Below are 22,781 nucleotides of genomic sequence, written 5' to 3' on the forward strand. Positions count from 1 at the left end.
AGAAGGTTGTTGGAAGATTTACAGATTTTTAGATAAGGTAAGCATGTTTTAGCCTGAGCTAACAAACTGCTTTGTATAGCCCAGCTGGAGTCTTTTAAACAATACCAAGAGTATTTTAATGTAAACAAGACCTTAAAAAAAGAGACGCGGTCATAGAATCAACAGCTTGTGACAGTAAGGACACAGAATAACATATGCATATACAACAATATTTGATTAACTGTTATTTATAGACAATCTTTTTTACCATTATTGCTTATTTATTATCATTAGCTTTTAATTAATATATATGTGCTTCCTTTTTCTGGTCTTTATGAAAGCTGTGCTGCTCATCTCAAATTGAATTTTCCATCACAGTGCCTATGATCTTAGAGATTTCCTGTGACTAAAGACACACAGCACACAGGATGAGATCCTAACAGCACTGCATTTTGGCTGCTCATTTATTTCAGAGGAAGGACAACATTTTGCCTTTGTCTGAATGACAGTTCCTAAAACACTAGATACAGATTTAAACAGCAGAGGGTAGATGGCAACTCTGACTCTGCCTGCTATCAAGCCTCCCCAGGCTGGTTTTCTCCATCCTCAGCTGGCAGCTGAATGCTGGACAGTGGCTATAGTATGCAAAAACTTATGCAAACCTTACAGAACCTATGTAGGCCAATCTTGGTAAGCAATCTGACAACTGCATAAACACAATATTTCCTTCCACTCTAGTGTGGGCATAAAAAAGGAAATTATCTGGTGCAAAAGATACTAAAAACACACAAGCAATTTAATTGTTCAGTTTCCTGCTACACATATCACCCTGGCCGTTCTGATGTGATGATTCTTCCTAGAAGAACAGTAATTGCATACTTTTTGTTTATATTGAGATTGATTTTTATATAAAGCCACATTAACTTTTTAAACTACAAGAGGAGATAGTAAGAAAAAATAGTTCTTATTTGTTTATTATTAAGAAAAGCAAAATTTGTTGACTTAATCTTCTTATAAGAACCAGACAGACTATTACCATTCTCAACCCCATCAGGAATTTTACCACTATGACAGCAAAAGAATGCTGAAATGTCTAAGAAAGTATCATTGTGATTTCATACATCAAGAATTATTTCATTTTGAAATGTGAATCCCCTAAAGCATTATATGTTTGGAGTTTGCAGGTCACTGGTGATGGAAAGGATAAATGGAAGTGACAGACACCCACATGCTTCTACCAAGTTACTATTCAGTATATTATCAGAAGAATCCAGATTGTAAACTAGTAACTTGCTGGTATTAAAATCCTAGCCCACAAAAGTAAAGTTAATTTTATAAGCTTAATAACATCTACCAATGCTGGTTTTAACTTCATAGTAATGATGGCCTTTCATACGATACATAAAGATTAATTGACATTAATGACATCTTTAAATGTCCTTGCTGATACTCCCAGCCATCTCGTAGGCTATTGTTCCCTAACAGAATAGATTACCATAGAAGCCAAAGAGCCCAATTAAGATCAAGAGTCCTCTTGTGCTAGACACAGAGCAAACACAGGCTGTTCTGAAGAATGTATGAGCTGAAGAATGAGAGATACTGGATGAGTGTTGACAAAAGAAAGGTATAACCCAATGTTTACAAATTATTACTGGTACATTAAAAGATTGCAAAATATTCACATCTGCTCCTTTAGCTGCCATCATTCATTAAAACAGAAACATTTTAAAATCAAATTTCTTTTTTGTCCTATGTAATATTGGTTCATTTCAATATAAAAAATGATCAGAAAAGATACAGTTTAATCTCCTTTTTGCTTTGGCACAATGCTATACTGTCTAAAGCATGACAGCAGAAAAATGTGTTTAAGACATTTTCATCAAAAATAAAGGGTGCACTGTGAAGACACATAAATAAAAGTGCAATGAACCCAAAGTGACTATTTTGTGACACTGGTGAAAAGTAAAACGTGGTTTAAGTGTTTTGATGAATCAGGATCTTAATAGCATTACACCAATAAATTAACAAACCACAAATGCAAGCTAGTTCCATATACCTTTTTATTTCCATTAGAGCAAACTTAAGGTGGCACAACATTGCCCAAATCGCTACACCAGAACAATTGTTTGTGAGCTGAGGTGACAAATCAGATCAATGAACTAATCCAGCTTTGAAGGGTTTCAGATTTTTTATTTGTAGGTTTATTTTTTATTATAGTCAGCTCATTTGTTTTATGTAAAATAAGTGTAATGATGAATTACTTTATTCAACAGATTTATGAATCTATATTTTATACAATACACCAATTACAGTACATAAACACTTCCTCAGTAATGACTCTTGGTAGCTACAAGAGTAAGAATTTACTTCCACAATTTATTTCCAGTATCTATGTTATTTTAATATCACTTCCACTTTTTTAGGCACTCAAAAGGCAAAATGCAGCTCTTAATAATGTTTGATGAAAAGAAAGTTCTCTAAGGAGGGTAGTATCATTTGTAAACCATTTTTATTCACTGGAATAAGCCAGAAACTTGCATTTTTCCTCAATTAGCAAACTTGCTAAGTTGATTTTAAAATCAAGTTTTTCAAGATTTTATAATTTTAAAATAATTAATCTGTTGTGTAATTATGTATGTAGGCTGTAACGATGTAATAATAAACCACATAGTATTAATATTTTGTACTTAATAACCTACTAATAATTAATAACATAATAATATGTGATGATCTTACTACAATTGTAATTTTATGTGAGTGGAGAAATGAGGCTCCTTTACATGGGACGGTGGTGGTCTGACTGGCAATACTGAGCAGCTGCCCCTGCAGGGCTCTGGCAGCTGGACTGTCAGGCCTCTTACGATCAGTTCTAGCTCCAGCTTTGTGCAGGCCACCCACTTCCAAGGCCATGGCACACTGGTTCAGATGTCAAATCAGCAGCACTCGGAGCAGGGGGACACACACATTATCATCCACTAGCTGCAGAATAACCACTATTGGGCCATTAATATCTAACGCATAAGGCCACTGCATGGTCCTGAGTGACGAGCTGTCATTAGCTCCTGTGCTGCAGCACACTCATTTTTACATACCCACCCTGTTCCAGAAGTGGGTCAGTTTGATGCCAGGAAATCTTATTACACCTCTCATCTGAATCCATGGCACAAACAGCTTTGTGTCAGCAAATTCACTGCCAGCATCATCGAAGTGGAACTGTGTGAAGTAATATACCATCTGGGTACACCCTGTCTGGGGTCTCAAACATCAGAGCCTTCAGGCCAAATACTATGCCTAAATATACCAAGATCATCAAGAAGACACCTTTCCAATCCAGTGTTCTCTGGAAGGGGCCTTCAGCCGTCATAATACTCCCATTATTTCCCATGGCCTCACTAACCACTGCAAATACAGCACAGGAGCCTCTTCTCCAAGTGCTTCCAAAGCCATCTTCCCAGGACACATGTGGGCTTGGCCGCAGCCGAGCACCCCACACTGGAGCACAGGCTCAGCGGCCACAGCTCTGATGATGGAAGGTGGCAAACCAACACCACACATGCTTTTCCAGAGCACACATTATCATGTAGCTCTGCAGCTCTGAGCGGTATCTAGTGCTTCTCTTTCACCTCAGAACTGGGGGAGACAACTATACCAGTAAATTAAAAGTACCCTTGGCTGTTCTCTGACATAAAGACCAACTAGCCTTGAATGGTCCTCTATTACTAATGTCTCACACCCTCCAAAATTCTAGAAAATGGGCAAAGGGGAAAAAAAAGCAAAGCAGCAGTTTGGAAAGAGAAAGGGAGGAGTGCAGTCAATATGCTGGAAGCTATGGCTGCCTTTCAGGGGGATCTTGACAGGTTGAAGAAAGTCTGGCAGGACCTCACAGAGTTCAACAAAGACAAATGGAATGTTCTTCACCTGGAGAGGAGCATCCCATGCAGTAATACAGCCTGGGAGCCAGGTGGCTAGAAGGCAGCTTTGCAGAAAAAGGACCTGGAGACTCTAGTGGACAAGATGTCTAGAAATGAGCAGTGTGCCCTTGCAGCAACAAATACTAAGAACATCACTGTGCTTTAACAGTGTGGCCAGCACGCTAAGGGAAGTAATTATTCTCTGCTATTTGTCACTTCTAAGATTGCACCTGCAGTAACACGCCCAATGTGGGATTCCTGGTACAGTAAAGACACTGACCACCTGGAGTGAGCCCAGCAAAAACATAACATACAGGGAGAGACAAAGAGAGTGGTGTGTGTTCAGCTTCAAGAAGAGACAGCTAAGGAGAGATCTCACTGCTGTACTCAGCTACTTAATGAGGGGTTTAGAGAACACAGAGACAGGCTTAGAGATGCACGGTGAAAGGACAAAAGGCAGCAGGCACAAGCTGCAGCAAGCAAAATTGTAGCTAGATATATGGGGAAAATTATAAGGGCAACAAAGCACTTGCAGATCCTTCCTTTTTCAATTGTGCTCTGCCTCCTGCCCCTCAGGTCCCACAGAGATGGTAGGAAAAGGCTGTCACTGGCATGGTCTAGGATCAACTCATGAGGCTAATTATCCCAAATGATGATCCTGTTACATAAAGACTGATCAGTGATGTCCAGTGGTGATTTAGAAGTGGGAAGTCAAAAGTGTGCTCAGGAAACAGGCACCTGGTTGAGAGATGGTGCCATCAGTTTAATGGTATATCTATTAGAAGTGCAGGTTCACAGCCAAGGGTCAATGCCCAGTGTGCTTCCCTCACCCTTCCCAGAAATGCGCTTCAGATCAGGAGTTTGCTAAGAAAGGATCCATGCTCTGGCAGGTACAACCAGGAGCAATGCATATCTTCAGCTGGAGAAACTTCCACCACAAATGGGAGCTATTGTCATTGACACAATGTAGGTCTCTGTCAGCTAGCCTTTGGTGTCAGCAGGCAAGTCACCCTTCAGACCTGCATTTGTGCACATAGTCTTCAAAAAATGAAAACATCTTAAGTCTCCACTGTATTGGATGCAAATGTAAGGTCCTGGTAGCAGGATAAGGTGTTAATGGGGTGGCTTCTGTAGGAAAGGTCAGTGACTGCCCTGTGCCAGCCACAGCTGGCTCCACAACAGACCTAATGCAGGTCACAGCTAAGCCACTCAGAGGAGTTTGTGGCATTCTTGTGAAAAAGTGTTTAAGAAAGTTCAGGAAACACCAGATAGAGAGAGAAGGAGGTAACAAGAGTAAGAAACAGCCAAGAAAATGAGGGAATAACATAGCCAGAGGAGAAGGAAGTGCTCCATAGTGGCTCAGGTACACCCTGAAGGGACGGCAGTCCACGGAGGAACCACAGCAGAGCAGGTACACCCCCAAGGGACTCTAGCTAATGAAGGACACATGCTGTACCATATGAATTGAGGGAGAAAGAAGGGCCAGCAGAGAACCCCCTGCATCCTTACCCCAACCCCCTGCACCACCTGTCACCCCACTGAAGGGCCTGAGTGGTGTGAGGATAGATGTCTGGAGTGCAGGAGTGAAGTGGAGACTAGAAGTGAGGAGAGTGTCTGAAGTGAAGTTAAGGCTGGGAAAGGAAGAGGGGTATTTTCTCCCTAAGTGTATCAATGTTTGGGGGCTTTGTTTTGTAACACCTGAATCAGGAATCAAAAACTTATGTTAATTGGAAATAAAATTAAATTCTCCATGTCAGTTGTGTTTGGTCCATGACAGCACTTGTCATGTACAAGTAAGCAATTTCCCTGTCTTTACTTTGACCCACAAGTCTTCTCACTCCTATTCTTTCTGGTTTCTCCCCCTGTTCCACTCAAGGGAGATATGTGCAAGTGAGGGGCTGTGCGGGTGCCTGGCTGCAAGCCAGGGCCAACTCGATAAATATCCATTTATGCCACAAACAGAGGGTTCCAGATTACTAGGTTTCTGGCAAGACCTCTGCACCATGATGAACCCAAGCTTGTTGCCTACTCTGAATTTCCACAGAACATAGGAGGAAAACTTGAAAACAAGAAGGGGGTCTTGTGTGTGTATCAGGGAACTGAGAATATCCAAGCTGAGTCAGGCCTCTCTGAGCCAAGACTCAGTATAATGCTGCTAATATCACAGCAAAGTACAGGGTATTGGTAAGTCAAGATGGGCTTTGATGTAACTTTACTAACCCCGCACAAACGTATTTGGCATTGTGGCAAGATACAGACTAACCAAATGGCTGGTCACAAGTGTGAGACCTTAGTATATCTAAAAAACCACAGAGGCAATTCTGAACTAAAATAAACCAATTTAACAAATTGCTAATTGTAGGCCATTAATAAAATAAAGGAAAATTTTACAATTAAGGTGCAGTTAAGACAGCTGTGGCATGAGGGCAGATGGACGGTTTCGTGGAATCAGCACTGCAGGGAAACAGCTACAGGATGAGGACACAGTGACCAATTGTCTCCAGACTGAACTGACTCAACAGAAGTAATGAATAATCTCTCTGAGAATGTACAGAAGTACACAGTGAAGCACAGAAGGTCATAGGTCAGAGTACCATGAGGGTATAAAAAGACAAATTAAAGACTACCAAGGTAGAATCAGCAGAAGAGGACCAGCGTGAAGATCCCACCATCTAAGAATCAATGGTCGCAGTGATGAACAGCTACCTAGGCCTTCTCAGCATACCAGGGGGGACACCCTGTGGATTCTTGTGCCAGGAATGGGGGCTCTGAGGGCCAAGAGAGGAGTATTGAGGACCTTAGTGGACTGGGACAATGCAGAGGGTTGCTACCATAACTGTAATTAACACGGTGTTGGTCATGGCTCAAAGGCTAATGCTGTTAATGTTTCTTATAGCTATCCACTGCCATTTTCATAGTTATTTCATACATTATTATAGTTATCCAATGTCACTACTATAGTTATCTCACAGTTATCTCATTTGTTCTCCCTCAAATATTGCATAGTTAAGTATTACTAAGGCATAACCACATCTGCTACTGCCATGCTTGAGTTCTCGTATTTACACATCACAGACTACATAAGCTGTTAAAAATCATCATATATATAGCACATAGTCACAGTCTCTTTCCTTGCTGGATATCACTGCTGCCTCCTGTTCTTCCCCAGTAACAAAGAAACATCCAGTGGGTGAGAGAGTTATCAGCACTGGTGCATGCAATGATGTTTTCAGCTATGCTGTGTGGACCACTGAGATAGGTGCTAGAAGAGTTGGGCCGTCTAGGTGGAGTCATTTATGAATGCAGATCATCAGTACCACACACATATGGGCCCTGGAAGGCACATTAAGGGCTAGATACACTTGAAGGAATACTAGGCAGGTAGTCTCATGGAAAAAGTAAAGATGTTCTTGTGACTAACACATTTGGAGAGCAAGGGAACTTGGTCTTAAGAACACTGACAGAGCTATATCACTAGAGAGCAAGGTAGTTGCACACATCATTTACCAGAAATAAATTCCATTCCAGTAAGTAAGTTTCCATCAGAGCAAACAGTCACGAGAACTTTTTTGCTAAAAAGAAGTGGTATTTTCATATTGTTACTGTTTCATGAAGCCCAGTCTTCCTTTATTTTCATGAATTTGCTTGTCCAGCATTCCTATTTTAGTGTCAGCTAATTCCCATTTATTATACTGCCAGTTATCTCAGACAGCTGCTTTTCCTCACATTCTATGCAGTGTGTGCCAATGCTGATAAAAAGGCAGCACGTGTGTGGAGGAAGGAGCAAAGGAATACTTCTGACGTCTGAGACTGCTAACAAGACTAACAAATAGTTTTATGTAGTTTATGTAGGCAGCTTAGTGAAGCAGACTTTTCTAAATGCATTTGATTTGGATCCAGCCTTGGCTAGGAGCAACTAGAAGTTATTGTCACTCAACCCAATGGCTCTTCTGTAACTCAGATATGGCAAGGCATTGAGTTCAGGTGAGTTCCAAAGTCCAGGGATCCAATTCATGCAGAATGTCTCTGATCATCTCAGAAAAGAACTAGGAAAAGCATTAGAAATGTGTTCTAAAGTCTAAGTTGACTGGCACAAGAAGCCTAAGCCATGAAAAACGGGAAATTTTTTATAAGATTCTAGCTCCTGGATCTATTATTCTTTAAGGCCATTTCACTGAATTGTACATAAACCTTTGTGACCATTGTATTATTTCATTTCACATGTTAAATACCTTTTTCTCTGAAATTTTCTGGTTCTTCTATTTGCTGACAGAAAATCTATATTCTGCGCTGTTAGAAACTGTTCATTTCTGAGAAAGTCTTATTAAACTGACAGACAGTAACAGTTCCCAATAGCTCAAAGTTCTCATTGCCTCACTATTTCATGTAGCCTTACTATTTCATAAATATGGAATAGCTGCTTGTTTCTATAAATGATTAAAGAACATTACATGTGTCTCAAGAAGATGGAGAGATAACATATAAGCTAATCAGGACATTTTCTGCGGAAAAATTGTCCCATATTACCAAAATCTATCTGTGTTATTTTGAAGAAATTCTGCTTCAGAAACTAAAAGAATTATTCACATTTTCATTCTGGGTTAAATTTTAAAACTTTCTAGGTTTGTCTCACTTCACAATGGCAAAATTTTACAAAGTTGCTATATTTGCCATAATACAGAAAATTTAAATTCTACATAGAACCACAACTAAACATAAAAACAACTTTGCTGAATTAATTTTGATTTAGGAAGTCTTTGTGGGATACCAGTTACAGAAAGTGGGAACTGATTAAATAAAAAGCAGATTCTTCTCATCTTTTTCATTTGAATAATTCCAATAGGTATTAAGTCTTAATTTAGAGGTAATTTTCAAAGACACAACTATGGTATAAAACTGACGGGTGACACTGTAGCATACAGGCAATAGAACCCAGGCAATAACCTGGATTCAAATCATAAAAATTAAGGTCTCTTTCTATCACGGATTTTCTTGTGTGACTCTTTGCAAGTTATTTGCATTTCCCAGTACCTACTGTATAACAAATAACACAAGGACTGAGATTACATTAATGACTGTAAGAAACTGAGGGAAAAGTGCTATGGAAGCTGATGGCTGTGTGGCATACAACTATCACTAATATGTTTTAAAAGTTCCTTTTGTAGATGAAATTTATGCTGTGAGCACTGTAGTGGGTTTGCATGGCCAGGTTTTGGTAGCGGAGGGGCTACAAGGGTGGCTTCTATGAAAAGATGCCAGAATGCCAGAGGTTTCCTCCATGTCCAGTGGACCTGCCACTGGCCAAGGCCAAGCCCAAGCCCATCAGCAACAGCAGTAGCGCCTCTGTGATGGCATATTGAGAAAGGAAAAGAAAATTTAAAAATCTGCACCAGAGGAAGAAAGGAGGTATGTGAGAGCAACAACTGCAGACACCCAGGTCAGTGAAGGAAGGGCGGGAGGTGCTCCAGGTGCTGGAGCAGAGATTCCTCTGCAGCTGGTGGTGAGGACCATGGTGAGGCAGGTCATGCCCCCACAGCCCATGGAAGTCCACAATGAAGCAGATATCCACCTGCAGCCCATGAAAGACCTCACCCCAGAGCAGGTGGATGCCTGCATGAGGCTGTGACTCACTGGAAGCCTGTGCTGAAGCAGGTTTGCTGGCAGGACTTGTGACCCTCTGGGGGACCCACGCTGGAGCAGTGTGTGAAGAACTGCAGCCCATGGGAAAGAATCACGCTGGAGAAGTTCACGGAGGACTGTCTCCCGTGGGAGGGACCCCACGGTGGAGCAGGGGCAGAGTGTGAGGAGCCTCCCGCTGAGGGGGAAGGAGCAGCAGAGACAGCGTGTGATGGACTGACCGCAGTCCCATTCCCCATGTCCCTGTGCCACTGTGGGGGGGAGGTAGAGAAATCAGCAGTGAAGCTAAGCCTGGGAAGAAGGGAGGGGTGGGGGAAAGGTGATTTTTTATAATTTCAATAGTAATAAATCAAACTAATTTCTGTTTTACCCATGACAGTAATGGCTGAGTGATCTCCCTGTCCTTATCTCAGCCCTTGAGCCTTTCATTATATTTTCTCACCCCTGTCCAGCTGAGGAAGGGAGTGATAGAGTAGGTTTGGTGGGCACCTGGCATTCAGCCAGGGTCAAACCACCAAAAGCACAATAAAAATGTGCTACCTTAACAAACACTACTAAATCTTATTATCTAAAAGAAATACACTAATTACCTGCACACAGACAGTAATAAAATATGTATCCATACAAGTTTGAATGACTGACATAATATGAAAACTCTTTGTGACATTTGAACTATAGAATGATAACATAAATCACCAATGAAGTACCAAAATTATTCTCTATTAATCCAAAATTAGATAATATTAGTCTCTATAGAGCTGCTTTTCTGCCCAAATTTGGTTTTGTGAACTAACATGAACAGACCCATGCAGCTTGTCTAGCAAGCAAATTCAACCCTATTTCCACCTTCTGTTGATCCAGTCCTTTGTTTATGGACTCTCTGAATTCTGAAAAGGTATGGATTGATGGTGACATTACGTGTTTAAGGGAAAAACACATCCTCATGTCTCAAACCCTGGGTATATTTGGGTTCTGTTGTAAAACTACTTTTTTCTTCAACTAGTATTCCTGACACCAGAAACGTATTAGAAAAATATTTAAAAATTTACAAGAATTTTATTCAAGAAAATGATATAAAAGTATGAAAGGGGGTTTCGGTCACTGAATGCAAATGACAACTAAATATAAATGATCATTTGAAAAGATGGTCTCTGGGTAAGTAGTTCTGTGCTTTTTTTAAGCCTGAGGAAACTGATATATCCTGCAGCTTGTCAGAACACCAGTGAATACTGATACGAGCATTTCTGTTCATTTAAACAGCATAAATGAATAAACATGTGAAGGGAATGAGCTGAGCTGAAGAAAATGATGCATTATTCATGCAGCTAACAACACTTACTCACGCCTAGTATAAATTGAAACCTAAAGTGCAAATCTAGGACACTGAGAAGATTTTCAATCATGCTGAGTTATATTTAAATGCAATCTATGCCAGAAATTCTGAGCTCATGTCATGTTTTCACATCAGCACAGAAGCATTTCACACTGTAAAGCTTCCTTTCACTGGCTACACTTTGGGGAAACATAAATTATGAATGCAGCAGGTTTTACAAATGAATGGTAAAAAACACAAGGTGGGTTTAACTTCAGATGTAGTGGACATAAAAGTAAGTGAAATTTATAGTGGTGGTGACTAGTTTAATTCCATCTGACATGCTCCTGAAGAAAAATATTTAAAACAAAATGAAACTGAAAAATGAGCAAATTCTCCAATTGAGAAAAAAAGGTTCTATTTGCAATTCTATTTTCTTTAATGAAACATTTGTTTAACACCATTTCTGATATGCTCTGTTAATTCAAAACTGTGAAGGAAAGACAATAATTTCTAGAACATTATACTTGGTTTTTTGTAATCCACATTGTTCTAATCTCTCAGCAATTCTTATTTTCAAAATATGGAAATCATGCTGAACTGCTGCACTGAGCCACTGAAAAAGCTAATTGGTATTTGCAAAGTGGAAAAATCTTCTTTTCTGTTTTACATAATCAGGCCTCTATAACAATACTTTTCCCAAAGATACCTAAAAACTTCATCCCCTGACTTCACTTAGTCTTAATTACCCATGGAACACATGGCTGGAAAAACTGAAGAGAACAGATACAGCTGCTGTCTTGAAAGACTAGTTTCATTCAGTAGGAAAATCTGGACCTGCAAAATATAGGAAAGTAATTTCACCTCTCTAAATCTGCTTTTTTCTAACCCTGTTAGATTTTCTCATCTGGATGTTAAAAGACTGTTTGGAGGTAGAGGTGAGCTATCATAGCACCTATGACAGTATAGCTCTTGCTTCAGTTGAAGTCTACTGGCAAAACTACAAAACAATTTTTATCAAACACAAGCAGTTCAGCTATTTCCTCTCCTCTTTCAAGCCTATGAAACAACAGGACCATATAAGAAAAATCTGAAACAGCAATTCTTTTTCTTACTCAGTGTATCACAGTTTGTAATCAACCTCACTGGCCTTTGGTTTCTGATGCTCATTCAGGATACATGTGCATAGCACAGTGGAGCAGAGACACTCAGCTAGCTTAGATGCAGCATAAGGTGCTTTAGCATAACATAATACCTGGACTGTTTGCTGTCACAAACTCTCACTGCTTCAGTAACAGAGAATACATACCTATGGCGTGGGCTTTCCACTGAACAAGTCAATTAAGCTTTATGTACCTGCCATCAGGAAATGATCCTGCCTATGAAAACTCTGTGGACAGATCCAAAAGGGCTATTGTCAGACTAGAAATTCTTTTTCCTTGGAGATTTTCCAGTCCTTAGAGAGGAAAGCAGTTGTAGCTGAGATATTATTTTATTTACTACTACACTGTCCTTCAGATGATTGAACAAGAACTCGGAAAGAGCATGAATGAGACTGGGGCTCCTAAGGCTGGAAAGGATTCAAATCCTGCTCCAGAGGACTTTCCACATGGAGTTGGTTAGTTTGCCTCCCAAAGAAGAGTGTTAGACAAAAGGTCTGAGTCATAAAATATGTTATAGTTCCAGAAGAGTGAAGTAGGTGATAGCCAGATTTAAACACCTTAAATCGGATTAAAGTCTCTCAGTTTGAGTGACGTGAACAGGCAACTCTGAATTTCTCTTCTACAGAATATACCTACACAACTGACACCCATTTCAGAACCTATTTCAGATCTGAATGGATGTGGTGAAAATATCATGCCATGTTTTACTTTCTAAACAGCTCCTACAACAAATTTAGCCTGGCCAAAGTCTGTTTGCAACAGCAAATAGAACACTAGTTGATCCAAGGTTTAAGGCTTTACAGCTTCCTTACTTCCAAAGAAAAGCACATTCTGTGGTAATACGATTACAGAACTTCCAGCAGCTAGCACAGCATTCAGACAAGCACATTATTGGCAGCAGCTGCTCAAACAAGTACTCACCTCCCTGTGTTCACCATATCCCGGCACTTGAAGGACAGAGAAATTATGCCAATGAAATCAGCCTTTTCTGAAAAATTGCACAGTGTGCTTCCATATCAGTCCAACTACTCACAGAGCAATTAAAGTTGCCAGCTTGAGAAACTGTTCAAAGGTTACTTAAATCTATCAAGGTTATTTGATCATTGGAAAGAAAATATTTTAATAGCGTGAACATTATCAGGTTAGCACTTAAACCACTAACCTGCCAAATTACTAAGCATTTAATCAAGTTATCATCCAGCCTAAAATAGGTGACGATAACAGCTGTAAAATGCTAAGATAAGGCTTTCATGATAATTAGCCTGACACAATTTAATTATGCATATACATGTAAGCCTACTGTACATACAGTCCAACAGAACAGAAGAGAACAAAATCTAACAAAGCAAAGGCTTAGCAGCTTCTCTCAGGGAGTTTTCCCTAAGGCTGTTTCTCTTCATTTTGCTTGATTGGGAATCTTTCTCATCTTCCTGCCTCAGAAAAGGTTTATACTTATTGGCCTGCTGTCCCAGTATGTAAAGGATTACAATCTAAAGCATCTCATGATATATAAATAAATTAGACAATAAAAATTAAATGTACTTGATTGGATTAGAACTTCCAGTAATAATATCAAAACTCATTTGATAGAGAACCACCTACAAGAAAAAAAAAAAGGGGGGGGGGGGGGGCATAAAAATGCACCAAACTATCTGAAAGACCATGGGTTAAGTTGGTAAGAAAATAGTTTAATTGCCACAGCTTTTTAAAACAAATAGCTCTATGAAAAATATACGAAAATACTCATTATGAATACTCAGATTGCTACATGTTAGTAAATTCTCAATATAGCATATTTATATTACCATTTATTATATCACCTAAGTCCAGTTTACAACAATTTACTTCTAGTCTGGGCTTTACACATCCCTGCACAAGAGTGAAAACATAAAATCACAATTTGTCCCTTTTTTTGGCATAGGTTTCTACCATAGACATACGGTAGAAAAACAAATACTTGAAAACTCTCATTTTCTTCTACTTTTGCACATTCCTATTTTGTAATCAAAATGTAGTATAGCTATATAATTTCTTAGTATTTATTTCCTATTCTACGCATATAAGTATACTGACATATTCCAGTATTATTTGAAATCCTGATCTCAGTTTTGATGCAGCTTCCTTACTAAACTAATTTTAGATCAGAAAAAGCTCTTTATCAATTATTTCTCACAAAAGTGATGATATTTTAACATAGCACTATCCTCTGAGATCTTCATCAGGTCTTCTAAGTCTTGACCATTTTTAATTACAATTAAAAAACCACTTTTCAAAACAATATTGTTTAATTTTCATTTTCTTTGCAAGCCAAGAAAAAAACTCAGCAGAACCAATACCTTTCAGAAAAAGCCTTTAGTTCTTATGAGTTAATATTATGTGACGATAAAGTGTTTGCCATAGAATTCTATTTGACAGGAATTTTCAATTTTGCTATTGTGGATGAAAATGCGGAATTACGGGAACGCAAACAGAAAATCTTCTAAGATGCCTTGTAAGATACCATGGGATCAGTTTCTTTCTAATTGACAGGTGATGATATCCTACATGTTGTTGTTTTTAAATGTATGCACATGTGAATCACTTAGACACTTAGGTCTAAGATCCTCTGTTTATCCAGAAAAAGAATTAGCCACCAGTATTGTATGCTGGCTAGATATGCTGAGTGCTTCCAACATTATCAGCGTTCTTCTGCTTCAGCAAATTACTTTATTAAATTTTCCTGGCAAGGGTTTACTCTGTATGAAAAATGGATGTACTTGATGCACTTCCAAACTGTTAACTAACTGACATGTTCTTTATGTTTCTCTAAAAGATTTTAAAGGACAAAGTGTGGATCTTGAGATCAAAAAACTAGCAGAATTTTTCACTAGGTTGTCTTTGTTGAGAAAAACACATTACCATAGATTATTTCAGAGCCTGAACACATCACTGGTTTGTCAGATGAAGACATAGGGTTGGCCTACATGGCTTGGAGGAGAGGAAAAGGTGCGATTCCTCTGTTGGCAGTGTATGACAGTTCATGAATCCTCAGCACACCAGCATTTTTTCTAAAATACTATGCAAGTATTTCCAAGTTCCAATTCCATTGGCTATATTTCACTCAGAGTCTCTTTGGGGGCTGTTGTTGCTCTTTCAGTGTAATAGCAATAAAAAGATCAGCAGACATGTGCCAACAAACTAACGCAAAAATGCCCACAAGACATGCCTGTACTTTACTAGACTGAGGTGCTATTATCTCCTCATCCTATAGGCAAAGGTAAATTACAATTTGAAATGCTAGTTGGAAGTTTTGAGACTTACATCTCATTTAATCAGAATCTGAGAACACACAAACATGAATCTCTTAACTCATTCTGACATTGCCTATAATAAGGAAGCTGCACAGTAGCAGCTTTAACAATCTTTGTCAATGTAATTATCTAAACTGAAGCTGAAAGGTCAAACCTTGAAAAGCGTATGCAGGCTAATCAGGTAAATCAGTCAGAACAGAAGGTTTTAGTGGTTTCATCTTGTATAGTCTTGCACATGGCACAAACATTCAAAGTAACTACAGCCTAATAGTTGGGGATTCTGACTTCTCTAAGAACTTCAGTTTTAGCATGGTTTCTCCTGTACATATGGTAGGTGCAAAAGTAATGAAGAAAGCAATGTTTGGTATATCTATTATTTATGATTGGGGAAAACAGGTAATCAACAAAGACAAATTTGCATATGCATACAGATGACTGACCTAGGAATAGATTGACTACAAAGATGTGCAAACTGCATCACACATACAGAAACAACTTTCAGGAACTCAAAGTGACAGCTTCCTTTTCTGGATTTTTTAAAACAAGATCTAGTAATCAGTCTGAGATCTAATCAGTTACAAAAGTTCTCCTAAAATAGAGCTGATCAGCACTTCAACTTTCCACTTCACAGGAAACAAAGGCATTTCAAAATCTGACCTCATTCCAATTCTGAACAAAGCTGAGTACTCTCAATATTTTTGATGAAATACAATTAAAAAGCTATGTTAAAATTATTTTTGCATGCTTTTATTTATTATTTTTACCTCATTCTATTACAGGTACATACTATATATGTTATTGGATACTGTCAATGTGTAATATGATTTATATTATGTCAAGTTGTCATATTACATCGTGACATACCAAGTAGCCCAGTATTCTGTTTTTATATTTTTATTTTATTTTCATTTAAAAGCAAAAGCAGTTGCTATGTTGTTTATAATGAAGTAGCTTATTTTCTAAATCAGGGCTGCCTGGCATTTTAAGAACTGTGGCTTGGTATGAGTTTTGGGACTTTTAAAATCAAACTTAACATTTTCTGGAGATGGATAGACTCAGCATTAGTTTGCAGAGCTACATGCTCAGCATAACTGTATCAAAATTATACAGACTTGAGACAAATTCATTCTTCAGGCCAGACAGTTCACAGGCCACCAGTTCAGTAACCTTGCTGTAAATCGGATTGGATTTTATTCATGCTGCAATGCCACAGCGTGGTACTTTGATGCAAAATTTATTGGTTTACTTTCAGTGCCTAATAGCATTACGAAGAAAACAAGCTTTTGATCTTTCTGAATATTCCCTTGACACATTTTTCTTTTAATATCCCAGTCTTCATAAAATTATCTGTTATTTTGACAGATGTTCTTTATTAATCAGTCCTTGCACCCAACAGATAAAGACTAGAGATATTTCTCACAGCTGAAATATATGCATAATGGGTGATCAGAAGTGTACATGGAGTTAATTTATATCATCAAATGACGTATCTCAGCTCTTCCCAAGATCATCGTCCCTTAATTACTCATACTGCATGCATCTGAGTTCTGCTTAGGCTCTCACGTGGAGTGATCTGACTAGTTCCTCTATGACAAAGCCTAGGTGCAGTCCAGAGGTAACTTTTTCCAAGAACTTCAACACAAATGTAGTAAGGACAAGATGACACCAGGGTTGGCTCTTTCCTCCTCACATAGTACTCCAACACTATTTCAATGGACTCATCCTCAGTAGACCAGTACTCTCAAATGTGTCTCTGCTATCCTCTCTGTGGTGAGTTGACCCTGGCTGGACACTGGGTGACCACCAAAATGGCTCTATCACTCCCCTACTCAGCTGGACAGGGGAGAGAAAAGTATAATGAAATGCTTGTGGGCCAAGGTAAGGACAGCTACGGGAAAAACAGACTCAACTTGGGGAAATTAATTTAATTTATTACCATTCAAATCAGAGTAGGATAATGAGAAAGAAACAAAAACTTAAAAACACCTTCCCCCCACCCCTCCCTTCTTCCCAGGCTGAACTTCACTCCCAATTTCTCCACCTCCCCCCAACAGCGGCACCGGGACACGAGGAATGGGGCTGCGGTCAGTCCCTCACACGCTGTCTCTGCTGCTCCTTCCCCCTCAGCGGGAGGCTCCTCACACTCTGCTCCAGCTCCACCGTGGGGTCTCTCCCACAGGAGACAGTCCTCCATGAACTTCTCCAGTGTGAGTCCTTACCACAGGCTGCAGGAGAATCTCTGTTCTGACACGTGGAGAGCACCTCCTGCCCCTCCTTCTTCATTGACCTTGGTGTCTGCAGAGTGGCTGCTCTCACATAGTCTCATTCCTCTCTTCTGACTGCAGTTTTCTCCCCTTCTTAAATACGTTATCCCAGAGGCGCTACCACTGTCACTGATGGGCTCATCCTCGGCCAGTGGTGGGTCTGTCTTGGAGCCGGCTGGCATTGGCTCCATCGGACATAAGGGAACCTTCTAGTAGCTTCTCACAGAAGCCACCCCTAGCCTCCCACTACCAAAACCTTGCCACGCAAGCCCTATACACTCACATATCATGCTCCATGCATGCAGTACATAACCCTGGTATCTCATAAAAATGTCAGTCTGGCAGCCCTGACACAATCCTTACGTGACTGCAGGAGTTTTCACCAGAAAAAACACAAGCTAAAAATTTATGATCCCAGAGGGACACCAGATGCAGCCAGTGAGGTCAAGAGTGAATATTCTTCAACATGGACGTAAATAGTCCTGTCTAATGAAAACAGCCATGAACAATGTTCTTCCCTATTTTTGGCTTGGAGGACATGGGGTTTCTTCCAGAAATATTAACCTTTAGTCACCTGTCATCATGTTATCTATTCAAAACCTGAATTTTCCTCCTCTGATATGAAGAGTTTGATTTTTTGGCTACAGTTGGAAATGAGAGATGCTCTGTTCTAGCAGACCAGTTTGAACAGTATCTACTAGAAGACTGTAGTCCCTATTGTAAATATGGCATTTTCTATGAAAGGCAAAGGCAATTTTAACATTAACAGAGTGGATTGGATCTTGTATAGAAGAGTACAGGCAGGTTATCTTAAATATCATTAAAATAAGAAGGGCTTTTCCAGATATTGTTTCAATGAGAGGGAGGTAGAAAAACAAGAACAAAACTCTAGAAGTATAAAGGAAAGGTAACATCAAAATACAGTTATAAAAACATTCAGGCTGGAATTCCATGCTAAAAGCATTCCTGCCTTGTTTCTGCTGCCCCCAGCTTCTCAGCCCTGTCTGCATCTTTACTATGTACACAGCATGGCATCAAAATCACAACTTGAGAGGGTGGGCAATTGTGTAGAGGAGCAAGAACCTTTCAAAGGGCTTTCATACTGAACAACGGCCCTGTAAAACTGATGTCGTAGGATTACTATAAGAAATAACTTTTTTTTATATAATTCAGTTTAAGTGTTGACTGGAGTTATTGAAATCCTAAAAAATTAATTAATCTTCTTGCGAGTAAGGAAACAGTTGTGGTTTCGGTATGTTTAATTCTTAGTCCGTAAATGGGGGCTTGCCCTTAACACACAATTCCATGCTTTTCCTGACAGAGAAGCACAGACCTGAATTTCTCTTCAGGATAAGGTAACAGCTGATACTGTTTGATGCATGAACTTTTTATTTTCTTACTTTTGCACGTAGCATATAATACAGAAAGGAACTTTATTTGCCTTACAGCACAGTGTGTTTTATGAATTAGAACCTATATCAAAATGCACTTTAGCTATGAGAGATAATCTTCAACCTTCCATTAGTGCAAAAGCAGTTCTTCATCATCTTTAATGAATAGCTTTGTTAATTATAATGTTCGGTATATTCTGTAAAATACTTTATGCAGAGCATAATCAGTAAAGCTGCACATAAGAAAACAAATACAAAAATTTCTTTTATGGATCATTTCAAAGAGAATAAGAGGAGCAGCTCTGTTTCTTCTAGGTATGTCCATATCACATATACATATATGCTCCTGAGCCCCTGCAGTTCTATGCAACCATGCCAAAAATAGAAGCATAGTACAAACATCTGAACTGAAGCTGTATTTACAGTTCCAGAACTGGAAAAATTACATGACTGTTCTAGGTGCAACAAAACCATTATTCACAGCCACAGCATATTCATTTGCTGTGAATGAATATTCACTTGGCTGTGAGCAGCCAAGTGCCTAACCAGAAGGTAAATTAAATCCAAGAGGTTCCTCCCTCTTTTAGTGCCCCTTGGCACCGATTCCTGAAAGGACTGGGTAAATTTAACAGTAATTTAATTCCTAACAATGCTAGCATTAATAGGCCTTTGTATAAATATCCTAGAAAGAGCTGAATGGAAATGAATAAGGTTTATCAAGAAAGGTGTTCAACTAAAAAAGGGATTGTTCCTGTCATTTTCAAAAACTGTTTTAAAATGAAATAGGAAACAATCATGTACCAATAGTATCATTGTAGTAACACCATAGTAACATTGTTACTGTTACAAGAGTTTTTGTATTTCAGTGGAAGACCAATAAAATCTACAACAAACAAAGGTGTTTGCTTTACCACATACTATTTCCCATCAGATATATTTGATTTGCTTAAACTCACCCTGCCCTGATCTAACATGTACCTCCAAATAGCCTTCAAGATGGGGAGCTACCTACTGCCAAATCAGTTTGGGGACAACACAAGTAGGGGTAAACAAATTAAGGTAATTACTGTGAAATAACATCTTTAATAGGAAATACATTTGCAGAAAGACAGACTGCCCCAGGAATGTTTTGGTAGTGGTGCTAATCTAGTAGAGAAAATCTTTTTTTTGCTCTGATCAATCACATTAATTTCAATCAATGTTTAAAAGTTGCTGTTGCTATTTCCAATTTTTATGATTCTGACAGAAAGTGTTTGTGACATTATATATCCCTTGAATATCCACACAGACATGAGCCACCCACAGTAATTTTCAAATCCTAAAAATGGACTGCAGGACTGAATTGCTTGCAGTCACTGAAGCTCTGAAATACTGGCTAGATTCCAAAGCAACTCAAGTGCCAAAAGGCCAAGTGGAATCACTTGCAGATTATTATTAAACTCACAAAGCATTTACAGAATTTCTACTGTTTGATCAGCAGCAACTTTGCTTCCTTGTTAATGCAACATCTAAAAGTATAGATCTGATGTCGTATGTGACCTAACTGGCTGAAAAACTAATTTACTAAAAAATGCATTTACTTAAAAAAAAAAACAACAAGAAGTAAACAATAAATGGCAAAAGCCCGTAGCAGGTTAGATCCTTTCTGGATCTAATATGAAAAAGCTGAAGAATGACAAAGCATGAAGCAAAATACTCTTCTCTGTGACCATCAAAGCCACCTGAAAAGTCTGAAACTGCCTTAGGGGTCAAGACACTTCCAAATATTGTAGTGGCAACCAGATTAGAAGTTAACCCATTCCTGTTACAACAACTTTACTGAGCTCTGGAAGAACAGAAAGTTCAAATCTAACATTTAAAGGAGATTTAAGAAAAACAGTAGAAAGCAATAAAAACTGGCAACTATTGTTACGCAGTATGCTGATAGTTGAGTTCTTCTGAAGTTTATGCTGAATACCAAATGCAGCTACAAGTGCATGCTATTTTAGGCAGTAATGTCAGTGACAGGACGGAGAACAGTCAGTACGTTCATGCTCTCCTAAAGACCTGCATGTTTTCATAGCTAAAAATACCAGTATAAATCAATCAGAAAGTGAGTCAGATAAAGACATATAAAAGAAAAACCTTGTAAAATAGGTAACCTGGTAATATTTCTGGCTTAGGAAAAGTTCCTAAATAATTTTAGACAAATAACTGTGGATAAACTACACTTGTAATGTACAATGTACTTAGACTGCATTGTAATGCTACCAAGAAAATTGAGATGTCTAGTGGCTGAAAGATAATCAATGGGATATATCTCATACATCAAATGAAGTTTTACCAGAAAGGCACTTATGCTTTACAGGATCCAGTAATCATACTTGGATTGACCTCTAAATTTATTTTAATTTTCTCAGTAATACTCAATTATGAATTCCCAGAAGCAATATTCCAAACCTACAATAAGCATGCTCTCAAATAAAAAAACCTAACTTGGATATGTACGGAGGTTTCTAAAGCCTGTTCAAAATACTAGTGTAATGCCCCGTGAATTTAATGTAAACTGAGGCAAATGTTTCAGTTAACCATCAGTCAGTATCTGGAAGGTAGGTAGGAAGGACTACAAACAAGTTATAAATTGTTATGTGGACTAGCACTGCTACTACTACTTCCAAGAACATTTATGAGGCTGGATAAAGGATAACAGATAAAGGATAAAAGGGCAGGGCACAGAAGGGAAAGAATATTGTACTACCCCATGTAAATGCTCTTACTGTGTGCTATTCCATGGCTTCTGGTAAGCTTATTTTCACCCACTAAAGTAGACAAGTTTGATTATGACACACCCACAGTACAAATTCAACTTCTATTTGCTCTATGCAAGGAAGAAAAAAAATATTACTCCTTACAAAGCTGCAATTAGTAGTCCCTGTCAGTGTTAAAAAAAAAAAAAAAGAGGAAGAACAGTGAATAAATGCATTTCAGAATGAGGGAACTGCTTCTTCCCCGATTTCAACAGATTGGGCTGTATAGGTATTACCATTTTATTTGATAGGTTCAAGGAAATGTGAAGTTTGTCTTAAGATTCAAATTTCAGGAATCACATGTATCTGAAATTTCAGCTTCAAGTTAATTTCAGCTCTTCTTAAAAAAGGATTTAACAAATAGAAACCCATAGAGTTCTACTTTTAACATAAAGATGTGTTAGCTTCAACACTTCTATAGCATCTTAATTAACCAATATAAATTCATGCACATTCTAACTAATTCTTTCTGTTTAGAATATAAATTATTTTCTTTATTTTTAAAATATCAGGACAACTTCAATCTTGCTCAGTTCTATCAATAAAACAACTCTTGTATACCACCAAACAATAAAAAAACCCCCTAAGATTTCATTAAATGAACTTCAAAGCTTATGCACTTTGAGAAGAAAGGTAAACATCAAGAAAATATTATATAGAAATTACTCTCCATGTTTTCATCTATCTGGAATGGAGCTTGCTGATGTTAAAAAAATAATTTAGGAAAGCAGCATATCCATTTCAGGGTCACTGGGACTGAAAGAAGGAAAAATTCATCACACTTCATATTTCAGAAGTTTCTTCATTATTTTATGAGGGCCAACACGAAATAAGCTATATAACTGATTTCTGCACTGAGCAATTCAGAGAAAATACATATAATCTCTATTTGTATGTTTGTCTTAAGAATCGTTGCATGGTCTTCTCAATTTGAAGCTGAAGAAAACCCCTAGTTTTATGACAAATTATCAACAACTCAACAGCTCTCATCAGGCAGTGTCACAGGTGTACATCCAAAATAAAAAGTAACAATTTAGATATCTGGAAA

General features: G+C 38.5%; 1 protein-coding gene across 2 annotated transcripts in view; it reads right to left on the bottom strand.

Annotated features, from left to right (window-relative positions):
* The window catches only part of TRMT9B (tRNA methyltransferase 9B (putative)), a 121,408-nt gene that overhangs the window by 57,432 nt on the left and 41,195 nt on the right, over positions 1 to 22,781 (bottom strand). The window lies entirely within an intron of this gene.

This window comes from Falco biarmicus, chromosome 1 (genome assembly GCF_023638135.1).
Source record: "Falco biarmicus isolate bFalBia1 chromosome 1, bFalBia1.pri, whole genome shotgun sequence".
NCBI classification, from domain to species: domain Eukaryota; kingdom Metazoa; phylum Chordata; class Aves; order Falconiformes; family Falconidae; genus Falco; species Falco biarmicus.